Genomic DNA, 12,907 nt, shown 5'->3' with positions numbered 1-12,907 from the left:
TGTTTGGCAGGGAAATACTCCCTGCTGCAAGCAGCTCAAAACCTCAGGATAGGAGTTAAAATGATGAATTAAGTACGAAAAGCCCTTTCCCCAGCGGGGACCTGCCTTTCCGTAGGCTGCAGACGCGGTGCTCGAGTCTGTGGATAAACATCTGCCAATAGGAGTCTGAAGGAAGGTGATCCCAAACCAGAGCTTTCCTAATTTGGGGTTTTATACACCGTAAATATCTTCCTGATATTTTTTTTCCCTCCATACTTTACTGATGCTTGGACAGGAGTGAAGACTGAGAAGAAGACGGGCTTTTTGCTGAGTACTTCTAAAGAGCTGTAAGACTTTGCAGTGCTGTTTGGAAGGAACAGCTGGAGGAAACGCATGAAAGCAAGCAAAAGGCAGCAGCCGGAGGGGCTCCAGCGACTGACGGATGCAGACATGCTCTGATGAGAAAAACTAACTTTTTCGAAGGGGAAGCTATTGCAAAATGAAAAGCAGGAGACACTGCAAAAGCCTTGTGCCTTGTATGCGCAGCGTGAGTGAAAGCCCGAATAGCTCCCTGGAGCAGAGTCTTCCTGGAGCAATCCAGATGTTGTTTGCTATATATTTTCTATAACTTCTTAAATAAAAAAAAAAAAAAACAAACCCAAGAGGATTTTCCACCTGCACACACAGTCTGCCCAGGACTGTGGACCTGATCCCCCATGCTGATGCTGAGTATTGCATGAGGAGCACCTGCACACCAATTCATTTGCTTCCTACCCATTTATTTCCACGGGACGTTCGAGGGGAGCTCTTTTCTCCCTCCAGACTAATCCATAGATTAGCAATCAAAGCATCCCCAAATTTTGGGGGGAGTCCAGTAAGATTTGCTTCACTGGGAGCTGGGAACAATGCCAGCCACCCGCACGCAAGAGGGATTGATCGGAGGGCAGGTGCAGAGAAATGCTGCTACCATAAACGCGGAACTGAGAATAGAGCTTAGGAGAAGTGAAAAAACTTCCTTAGCCAGCAAAATAGAGGCGGAGAGGAGCTGGTTATCAACACCCAGGAGGAAACGCTGAGGGTAGAAGAGGGTTGGTGACATTATGGGGCAATGTTGGGATAAGGAGCAAGCCCCAGCCCAGCGCAGTCGTCGGGGGCTGGAGCGGGCACAGGAAAGGGAAGAAACACTGATATTTCAGCAAGGGGGACTTAATTCATGTCACAACTAAATGTCCTTCTTCCATTATTTAATATCAATGGACTGCAGAAAGTCTTCTTTATTATGGAGGCATCTTCTTTTCTTTTTGCTGCCAGGTTTTTTACACCCTTTGGAAGAAGCATCTCCTGGTCCCCCCAGGAGCAGGTAGAGGCTGGCACACCCAGATGGATCAAGGAAGCCCAGTGAAAAAGGAGATTATTTTCTGGAAGTCCCCAGACTGCAGCAGCTGGAGCCACATCTGGCCCCAGCAGAGCTGCCTGTCTGCAGCTCAACGCCCAGCCGGTGCCGAGCCCTCTCCTGAATCCCTGGGAGCGATCTTGTCCCAGGTTTTCTCCAGCCATCCACCCACTATCAATTTCTCCCAGAGGATATTTCAAAGCCTTGCAGTGTTTGAATCATGTTTCAAGCCAGAAATTCCCCGGCGTCTCTCGCTGCTCTGCAGCGTCTTACACGACTGTCTCCGTTTCTTTCAAAAATGAACATTTGCAAAGCCTGGGGGCTAATGACAGGTCCCGTGATGGGTAATGAGGCTCCCAGGCCATCCCTCAAGTCCACACTTAGCAAGGTAATGGCTTGAGACACCAAGCATTTAGTCCACGGGATGGCTCAAACGTGCAGCAGGTTCAGGATAAAGCTGGGATGTGCTGCTGAGCTGCAGCGAGAGCAGCACAGTGCAGACCAGCACTCCCAGGGAGGCACTGGGACCAAACTGGGAGCCAGGAACCACAGAGAAAGGGGGGCTAGGATCTATTTTTGACCAGACCAAGGTCCCCAGAGACCCCTGGGGAGTCTACAGGGGAGGCAGCAAACCAAGCAGCCCAGCAAGGCTGAACGGCTGGGTTAGCGGTGCTCAGGTGAGCCAGGATGAAGCATTTCAGAGCCTGGAAATGCCACCCACGCCCACCAGCACGGCTGGCAAAGGTAAGAAAACTGGAAGAGTAGGAGGCAATACGAAGAGGAATTAGAGTACATTGCAAAATAACCAAATAATAAATAACAACCAGGAGGGCTGGGAGTCAGGAGGGCTCTCACAGCCAGCTTGATGCCGGTGGTTCCCCCAAAAGCCCTTCAGAAGCTTTACGAGGGAATTGGCCAAAGCAGAGCACAGCTTTGTACAGCTACTGACCCTTAGTGGATGGCAAAGCAGATGGATGCCATGATGGGAGGGGATGCTCCTTTCTAATGCTTTTCACCTTTTTTGGCATCTTCTTCCTGAGCACAAGACACCGTAGACCAGTGCAGGGCAGGGAGTGGAAAAAAAAATGAAGTCATGAAATTTCTGCAAATAACTGATAAAAGGCCCTTTGGAGCAGATCGATATGGCTTGGACCAGTGGTGAGAAATCAGATCCTGATGGGAGCTTGGATAAAGGATGCTCCGTTGCCCGCTGGAGCTGTACCACCAACCATGGGCGAGCTGCACTGCACTGCCTCAAATGGATGCTGTATAAGTTTATCATATACAGCTGGTAGGGTGAAATATAGGCATGAATTTTGATAAGCTCTTGCAGCAGCTCAGCTCTGACCTGTTTGTATGGCTGGGTATCCTTGGTTCTGCTCATAACCAGCCCTGAGTGTCTCTCTTTTTCGCCTCATTTTCCCGTGTTCTTTGATTTACTCCAACATCCCTGACTGGCATTTTCCTTTTTGCCATGGACCTGGAGCACTAAGAGCAGCAGGGAAGAGCTCGGAGCCTGCTAGGGTTGGACACGAAGCAGCAGGACCTGACAGCATCATGGTCCAGAGATCCCACCCGTTTCCCGGTGCACCGCGGGGCTTCTGCCTGGAGAAAGCCCAGGGCACGGCTACAAACCCATGCACACTGTGAAAAGGTGCCTCAGACCCGTATCCAGGCAAAACAGGAGTGAGGGAGGGATGTGCCTTTCTGACACAGCAATTGCCCAAAAGCACCAGAGATAGAAGAGATCCAGGGTGCATCCCTACGTGCACCTTGCAGAGCGCCTTGGGCATAACGTGCCTCTTTAGCAAAGAGAAACCTGCTCAGTAACTGGAGCAGTAACAGGTTTTACAGCCTCTGTAGATGGAGGTAAAGCACCCTTGAGCAACCCTGAGCCCATGCCCTGAGGTCTCCCCAAAGAAACCTCTGCTCTCCCTCCCCACAACCAGGACGTGCCTCCGAGGATGGGGCAGCCTTGCCTTGGCTAACCAGATCCGCAGGGGCTGGAAGCAGAGGGGTGCAACAGCCCCCACCCAGGGTGGGATGTCTCCCCCACCCCGTCCCAGCACTGCCAGCCCCCTTGTCCCCATGCCCACCAGGGAAACTACAGCTGAAACCTAACAGAAGCAGCAAGCACGGACAAGGCATGATCAGCTGGGCTGTGCGAAGAACAACGCCTTCTTCCAGCATTTAACCTCACCTCTAAGTGTTAAAATTTCAGGTTTTCAGGGAGGACGGGCTGGTCCCACAGCTGACTCCCAGGAGGCTATGCCAGCACTGACCCGTTTAAGGGACACACCAGCTCCACCATTTGCAAGATCAAGGAGAAACCACGAAGCCTGCTTCACCGGAGACTGATCCAGCTAAGGAAAATTCAGCAGGATGCTGGCAGGAGCAGGCAGAGGCAGCAGCTCAGCCCTGAACACAGGGCTTGTCCGGGCGCAAAGCCCACACCTCTCCTGAGCAGCAATTGCACATAACAAATAGGAGGGATGCAACCCATCACCTTGGTCCTTGGGCTGTTTCCATCTTCACTCACAGCCCTTAGAGCTGCAGAAAGGCTTTTCCCCCCCCCCCGTGTTAACCCTTTCCTGCTCCCTGCCACCAGTTTTCTCAGAGCCAGGAGGTCACATCAGCTTTTTATAACCCACACGGTGATCCTGCTTTGGATGGGTGCGAATCGGTTCCTCTCCCAAGCAACGCAGTGCTGGAGAAGCTTGGGTTTGGCCAGGGTCCCTGTGCGGCACCAACACCGGCACAGGTCAGGTTCACGCCTGCCTGGCATCCTCCCCGAGAGCCCGCCAAGACCTGGGGTGAGAAGAGGCATTGCCATAAAAGAAGAAGCAAAACTGTAAGAGAAACCAACCGTGGCAGCCTCAGTGGTTGGGAAAACTCCCTGCAAAGGGAGAAATAAGTGGAGCTGCCTCATTGGGAAAAAAGACTCAAATAAATAAGTGCAAGCAGAGAGGAAGCGACAAAATACATGTGCAGAAAGCCGGCACGGAACGTTTGTAATTGCTCCTTTTCCCCCCCACCTTAAGCTTTCAAGCTGCTGGAAAAATCCAGCTCCTGAGCCAAACGGGTTCAAGGACTCTTGCAAAATAGCACGGGGGAAAGCAGCGTGAGAAACTTCACATCTACCGAACCCTAAACCCGTCCTGCAGCTCGCAGGCAGACCCCGAGCGGGCTCGGTACCAAAGTCATCCTCGGCATCTCCTCATAGCGGGCAACTGCTGCCATACTCACAATTTCAGGGCTCTCCCGATCCCAATCCCACTGCGCTGGGAGCAAAAGTTTTCCTCTGCGAGCGGCTGCTGAGGCCATTCACTACTTTTACTTCCCAGCCTGGAGGTGGGGATGGGTGTGTGGAGGTGGGGCTTAGGCTGCAATTTCAAAAGCCGGAGTACATTTTAACCAAAACTTTTGCAATCTCTTTCAATAGGATTTTTTTTTATTATTCTTTTTTCCCTTCTGAAGTTGCAATCCAAAAATGACAGAGCTGCCCATGTGTTTTGCTGATACAGGGCTTTGCGAACTGCTTATGCTGTCCCAGTCCAAACTGGTCTTTGCTTTCGCTTCGTCTCTCGGCTCCCGTCCCCTCTCCCCTCCACCCAAGGGTCCCATCCCTCCCGGGCTTTTCCCTTACATTCATTTTCTGGTTCCAATTGCTTTATCTGCATTTATTTCTTTAACTTGCGAAGCTGTGGTGTCAGATTGGGATTTGTGATGGGGAGTGTTTGTTTATATAACCTCGAGTTATTTATTTTTCAATAACTCTCCCCATTGCTTTTTTGCACTAATCACTAAGGCGTTTCCACATAAGAACCGGAGGAGTTAACGAACAGGCAGACCCAGTTAAACCTCTCAAAGGGAAGCTGGGATTTCTCCCTTTGGGGTTCTTCTGGTGCCTTTCTGTGTTTGGCTTGCGGGTGGGCATCGGGGATCTTCTTGCTTGAACCCAGGTGGATGCTCTGCCTGGCTGCTGGCATGGCTCCTTCCCAGACCCACCAGCCTTCGCTGCGTCTTCCTCCTCCTCGCCCCCGGTTGTTGGGTTTGCTCCATCTGCTGCCAGCTTGGCTGGGGACGGTGACCCGTGTGTGCCTGCAGTGCCGTGGATGGAGCTGGCCCTGGCCCCGGCCATCTCCGTGCTGCAGAGAGATGAGGGAGGTGAGCTGCTGCCTGCACTCCGACACCACGAACAGAGGCGTGGGGTGAAAGCAGGCAGAGCTGCCAACTTGTTTCGAAATGCGTCGGCGAAGAAAAGTCTTGGTTGTCCTTTTTTTGCATGAGCAGGGGTGCGGAGGTGGCCGTACAACCGGAAAGTCGCCAGGATCTGCCGCCAAGCATCACCAGCCAGGCGGAGCAAGACAGGGTTTAGCTCGTCACAGCTGGGGAGACGCCCGCAACCTTTGGGTGGAGGCGGGGGGATGTAGTGTGAGGATGCGATCCCCAGCGGGAGCTGGCTGGAGGGGCTGTGTTTAACCTGTGGGCTTGGAAATACACCCGAGCACCCAGAGGAGGATGCTCACCTTACCCACTTCGGGAGCTCGATCCACCTCGGGAGGCTCTTCTCGGTCACCTCTGCAGATGGAACCATCACCACACGCTGCTGGAGACATTGCAGGTGCTCCAGAGAGCAGCATAAACTGCCTCTCTCAAAACAGGTCCCTGGATGTCCACCCCCCAGAACCTCCGGCCCCACTGGCCTTTTGCAGCTTCAAAAATCATCATGCCCACAGTTTTCTGGGAAACCTGGCTTTCTCAATGGATCATGAACCCTAATCCTGCAAACGCTTGTGCAAGTTCACCTCATAGTCTCCGTAAAAGCCATTTGTGCACATCTTTTTCCCCCAAAAAAAACCCAACGAAAGAGGTTTGAACCTCTTCAAAGAGGTTTGAACCTCTTCAAAGACCTGGATTTCAACAGCTCTGGAGGACAAGTCCATCCCTTCATCTGGTGCTGCCACTTGGTCGAAATGCCGCACCCTGCCCAAGCACCGCTGCCGGTCCCTCCCGCTGCCTTCCCCAAGGGTGCTGGGTGTACACAGCCTCGGCTGCCCTGAACATCGGTGTCCGGGGCTGTCTCGGCTGCAAACGGGTGCACAAACCCAGGCGAGGTTTGCCTGGACAAATCCATGCTTGGATTTTCTGATGCTGCAGCCTGGAGACCCAGACAGCCACAAAGTCGCATCCAAGGAGAATAGAAGGTACCGGGGGAGATGGAGAGACCTTTGGTGGGTTCCCCATGCTCTTTTCATCCCAAGAGCCACCACAAGTTCCCAAATGGAAACTCCGAATGGGATATTTTCCAACTCAGAGTCATAGCGTAGCAGCAGCTGAGAAAGGCGCAGCCACATTCTCCTCCCGGCATTCCTTGTTGGGGTCTGACGGATGGGACAGAGCAGCCATGGGAAACGGGGCACGCTGGGCAGAGGGACTTGATGTTTCCAAAGGGAAGATTATCTGCTTTCCCTGCACAAGCTCATTAAATAATAATTAAACAACCACTTTATTAGCTCTAGCAGCAGCGATACATTTTGCTGAGTCGGAGACAGCCAAATCAGTGCGTTCAAAAATACTCTTCGCCCAAGTGACCCTGAGCTGTCCTCCCAAGCAGGGCTGCATCAGACAGATAATGCACTGCAGAGAAAATAAACTTTATCAGCTCTCGTAGGCTCTGCGATATCTCAGGAAGGCATTATTAGATCTAAAAAACCGTATTATTAATATTTTACAGCTGCGTAACTCCTTTCTTTCCAGAGAGGCTGTGCAGCGTGCACAGGCAGCCCCCCAGGACCCGCAAAAAGGGGTTAATTTGGGGGTGGGAGGTCGGAGCTCCTTGACAGGAGGGAATAACCTGGTGGGAAGAGGACACTCTCCGTCTGCAAAGGAGCAAGAGGCAGACACCCAAAATGGCCCGGACAAGGGGACCCTCACCCCGCCATGCCTAGAGAGTGGCAGGGAAAGGTGGACACCCCTCTCAGCAGCAATACCACGCTGCGATATTGCGCGAAAGAAGAGCACCATCTATTGACTCCTCTTCCTCAGCACCTCATTTTCCAGCTGCTGGCAGCCGGGCGTGAGTTTTGCAAGTGCACAGGCTGCTGCTCCATCCCAGGACCCGGGCGTTTGCCAGAGCATCCTCCTTCGCAGAGGCGCATCATCTCATCGCAGCATCACCGTTGTCCCACTGGTCCAAGCCGGCTGCTCGATGGCACAGCACCGGTTGCATCTCCACGGTCAGGCAGGCTCCTCCTGCAGCCCCAAAGGCTGCTCGCCCGTCTTTTCCCTTGTAGGATGCAAAGAGCTTTCTGCAGAGCATTAGAGCTGAAGGAGGATTTGGATCTAAGCTAAGGGATGCCACGGGACAGTGGGTGCATGCAGCCGGGCCGTGGCCATCACGCGCTGCCCTGTGCAAGGGGTGTACAACAGCCACCATCCCCTTGGGCGGCCGGAATTCAATTAGCTATATATGAACTATCTATGCACGAATTAGCAATGCAAATTGGTATCGCCTCACGTGGGAAAGGGATGCAGGAAAAAAGCCCACGGACGTCTTGGAAGGAAAGTGTTTCTCCTGGTGCAGCAGCCCTGTGGCTCCCAGCTTGGAGCCGTCTCCTGCCTGCTGCTGCCACTCTCCGACCAAGAGCTTTCCTGCAGCTCTTTCAGCTCTTAGGTCGCTGCAAGCTTTTGACCTTCAAATATTTGGCCATGCTGACCCTTCCTGCATCCCCTGTAAATGAGAAGGGTAATTCCTATTGAAAACCCAGCGTTAAGAAAGTCCCAGCGACTAAAACCTGCATGGGCTACATGAAGTGCTTTAATAAAAAGAAATTAAACCAATCTCATTACAGTCAGTTCAGTGGTGTTAAATCCTCCGGAGGACGTGGCAGAAGGACTATTTCTTGGAACAATTAAAACCAGTTTGCAGCAAACGATAGCAGCACTTATCTTGTGCGAAGAGGTTATAAAATCTCACGTGTCTGTGATTATAGATGTCCACAGATGAATAAACTGGGGCTTCCAGCCTGGAAGAGGCCACGTTAGTGAGCTGATATCTGCCCGGGCTCTGCTGGTTACTCCAACCCTGCTCTTGGTCCAAGAGTTAAGCTGGGTTTGTAAAGGAGCAGCTCGGTGTCCTGCGTTGGAAATGGGACTCATCTCTACTTGTGGGGCTGAGGCTGATCCTTTTCAGCACGTGGGGTTAGGAAAAAACCAGCTGGATTAGGGCCGGGATTTTACATCTGAGCTCTGCTGACGTCCTACAGAGAGCCAGCCAAAATCTGAGATGCAAATGTTTGGAATTCTGCAGAAATTGTTTGCAGAGCTGGGCTCTAAACAGAGTGGCCAGAGTCCGCCGGTGGCCATTAGCCGCCTTGCTTCCATGTATTTCGGGGCTGCTTTCTGAATCCCTGCCTCACCCTTTAATGCATGTAGGAGTTGGACTGAGAGCCGTCAGCCACTGTAGCACAGATGTCGATGCAGGCTGAGTTCAGAAGAGGAAAGCCGAAGACAAAAACAGAGGCTGAACTCATGGTTCCCTTTCCTGTCCCTCAACCACGGGACTTTCCTTCCTGTCCTGAAGAAAGAGGAATCTCCTGGGCCGTGCAAATGCAGTGAGAAGTATCATTATTCTGCTGACGAACGTCATCCTGAAATTCTTCCATAGCAGCAGAGGGGGGGAAATTTCAAGGGATATATTCAACTGAAATTTAAATTCCTGTGAATGGGAAGTGCCATAGGGACACACAGGAGAGCAAATTGCGACACAGCGGGATTTCAACATCCGCAGCAATAGCTGGGAAGGGGCAGAGAGAAATCCTGCCCTGGGAAAGGAGGAGGAAAGCCAAAGAAAGGGAAAAAGTACAACTTTGCCCCATTCTGTTCTGGCGAAACTGCCAGCCCGCTCCCTTGGGCGTAACTATTTTGGGACAGCATCGCCCGCGACGTGTGAGATGCCTTCAGCCTCGGAAAACCTTTCAAAATGAGAAAAAGTTTTTTTATGAATAACACAGAAGGAATAAATTTTCCTGAAGGATGTGCTTTGACTTGAAAACCTTCCAGCGGAGGATTAGTGCCGCACTCAGAGGCTGCCCGAGCTCAGAGCATTTCTGTTGCTGCATAATTGCACGAGATGCGCTTCTCGGAGAGTTTCAAGTCTATTATGCACTTCACTCCTCAGGGACGTGGTGTCAGAGAGACTGCGATTTATGGACAGAGGCCATCATGCAGTTTGTAATTCAGTTAAAAAAAAAAAAAAACACAAACACAACAGCTTGCAAGTCATGATCTTTCAAAGTCTGGTCCAGATTTCCACCCCTCACTACATCTGAGTGCGAGGTGTTGATTAGGAGACCTCAAGGCATTCTATAAAGGCAAGCGGCTAAAACGTGCACATAGCAAGAACGCACTGAGAGAAACATCTGGTTTTCTATTTTCTCCCCTTTTTTTTTTATGAAGCATGTCATACAAGTCGGAGTGTTGTGGAAAACAAGGTCTTTCCTTGGTTGAGGATGTCAGCGGGGTGAGCACTTACACCCGCCATCCTTTCAGCAGGGCTTTAAAATGCAGGAGGTGCTTTGCAACGCCCTCCTTGTCCACACAGCCTTTCTGCTGAGGCTGCAGATGGATACTAATTAATGGCACTCATGATGGCAGCAGATTTATTGAAGCTTCAAGTATGGGAAACAGCCCCCTGACCATGTTCAGTGCGGGCAGCTTGATCCACATCTAATGGGGAGATGCAAGGTCCTGCCATTCCCTAAAGCCTTTCCGTCCGTGCAGGCTTACAATTAGTCTTAATTGCTTCTAATGACCTGAGTGCTGATGGCAATGCTATGAGGAGGGGCAGAGCTTCTCCTAAGAAGGATCTTACTGAAAAGTAATTAGTCACTGAGCCAGACTGTGCAGCAAGTTCAGGGCGGGCACCGCCGGGTGCTTAATAATTGAACGAGTTCCTGCTTCTTGGAAGCGTTTGTGATTTGCAGTTGTTATTGAAGTGAAACTTCGCATGAATTTATACACAGAAATACTTAGAAGAACTGTGCCATTATCAGCCCTCAAAGTTATCTAAATGATAACACGTTTTGTCTTTGCTAGAGTAGGCTAAATAAATTGCTATGTAAGTAAACATTATTACAGCCCTGATAAAGCACTGCATTCTTCCCGTGTTCACCAGTATCCTTTTCCTCTTTTTTTGAAGGTGTTGACTATCACCTATCAGTTGAACCACAACCCCACCAAGCCCAGACCCAGTCAAACCTAGAGGGATGAGAAAGAATCGTAGTTGGTTTCTAGAATGGAAAAGTCCTTGGGAAGGAAAACCAGGCTGTGTGGCTCAGCAAGGAGAGAGGTACTGTTTGGGCTAAAGTAATTTAAAAAAAATCATATTGAGGTTAGAAAAGTCCACCTGGGAGAATTTCAGTTAAAAATCTGCAGGACTGAAAGATACCGTCCTTCAAGAAATGCAGCCCATGAAATGAGTGAGATAAGAAAACCCTCGGGGGAAGAAAAGGGCTTGGGGATTTTGCTCTCTGTGATGCCGCCAGCTCCAATCGCTGAAACTGGGGAGTGATGCTGCAAGGATGCAGGGGACAGGGAAGGGCAGATCATCTCCAGCAGACTCCAAACTGGGTTTCTCAAAAAAAAAAGCAAATACTGCAAGTTACAGTTTGTTTTTTTTTTTTTTACCATGTCCTCACCAGGACAACCCACTAATAACAAAAATCATCCTGAAATTTCTCTGCCCTAGCACAGACTTTGTTAGGGAGAAGGAGGCCAGTGGAGATGCGAGAGGGCTGCATGATGAGCAGCACAGAGACTCGCTGGATTTCATCCATAAATCCTGAATGAGGAGCAGAGGCAGCACGCGGGGAGAGCAGGGAAGGAGCAGGACCCGGATGAGGACCTAGACTCATGCAGAAGTAGTCCTAACAGGGGTAGAAAAGAGGGATGAAGATGATGATGGGTCAATCCACCCAACATCCCAGATGTATCTTAGTGCAAGGAGTGGGGAGGAAGAGCTGGAAGCCTGGACTTGGGTCAATGGCTCATAATGCCCCATCAGAGACCCAGCGAAAAAATCTCCGTAACTAGAATATTAATCGAAAAAGGACTAACGTTTTCAGGAAGGGCAGACAGGAGCTAAAGAGGAGCGTGATGCCTTCTGTACCATTGCAGATTTATTCTGAAGTTCAGACCACACCAAGAGTTAGACCGGCTGAAAGTCTGTAGGACTTGTCCGTAGGACAAGAAAATGAACACTGTTGTGTGGGTTTGCTACAAAGCCATGAAGATCAGGTGGAGGAAGCTTTGCAGGCAGCTAGCAACATAAAAAAAAAGCCCGGAGTTTACAAAAATGAGGGATTTTCAATTCAAGGGATGGATAGAAAGTGTTGTAAGAGCGTGGTCTGGTGCTCTGGTCTCAAGCCGAGAAGGAAACCCAGAGCAGGTGGGAATGGGGCGAGATCACTGGCACAATACGGAAGAGCAGCAGGAGCACTCAGGGGGGATCCAGCCAGCAAGGACGGCCACCAGCACATGGAAAGGAGGAAGCCCAGGGAGGAGCTGGTCTTCTGTTCCATGGTGGCTTTGCCAGCCAACGCTGCTTAATGGCTTTTTCCCATCAATGTTCACCAACAGGTCAACTGCAGCGGTGAGCAAAGTAGACACCTACAGCGGAGGGGAACGGACAGAGGCAAAAACGGTGAAAGGAGTTTTGGGAGTGTTTAGATAGTCTCAGTATTTTAAAACTGCTTGGGCCTTATTTTGGAGGACTTAAGGACAGGGTCATTTCCAGTGCTGGCTTTGGAAAGTCACAGCAAGAGGCTGTAAATCTGGAAGAGTTCAGAGCAAAAGCAGCTGAGAAAACAGGCAGGAGCCACGTTAAGCCCCGCCGTGCCGGCTGCGCCCGGAGATAAGCCGAGCTTAGAGCCAGCTATTGCTGACAGCCACGGAGGGACAGCATGGGCAATGCCCCGGTGACATTCAGCAAACTCCAACATCCTCCCCGTCAGAGCCTTTGCCTGGGCAGGATGACACAGAATAGTCTCAAAGTATTAAAATTTAACTACTTCTTTTTTTTCTTGATTTCCAAGTGATGATCAGGTGTCACAGCAAAGCTGACATGCTCCATCACTGATCTCTGTTTTACACCAGGAGAGCCTGCCATGAGCCGGACCCTTGGCCGCCTCTCCGAAGGGCTGAGCTCAGCGGCGGCAACATCAGAAAAATACCTCCCAGGCACAATGGCACCTTCTTATTAAGCCAGGCTAATTGGATTTTCTGAATAGGAGAGGAAAATGTCCACATCCGAGCAATCGTCCTGCTTATGAGGAACTCTCAAAGGTTGCACGAGCAATTAAGAAGAGGACACCCATGTCCCGGTGGCCAGCAGCCCACTTCATCCATGAGAGGGTCCAACGGTGGCTCCAAGACATAAACCATTTACAACTCAATGTTTCCTTGAGTCAGGACAGTCATTAACTATCTAGCAACCCTGAATTTCTCTTCCACTGACATTCCAGGTCCTTCCTT

The sequence above is a fragment of the Gavia stellata genome, chromosome 1 (genome assembly GCF_030936135.1).
Source record: "Gavia stellata isolate bGavSte3 chromosome 1, bGavSte3.hap2, whole genome shotgun sequence".
Lineage (NCBI taxonomy): Eukaryota > Metazoa > Chordata > Aves > Gaviiformes > Gaviidae > Gavia > Gavia stellata.
This window is presented reverse-complemented; position numbering follows the sequence as displayed.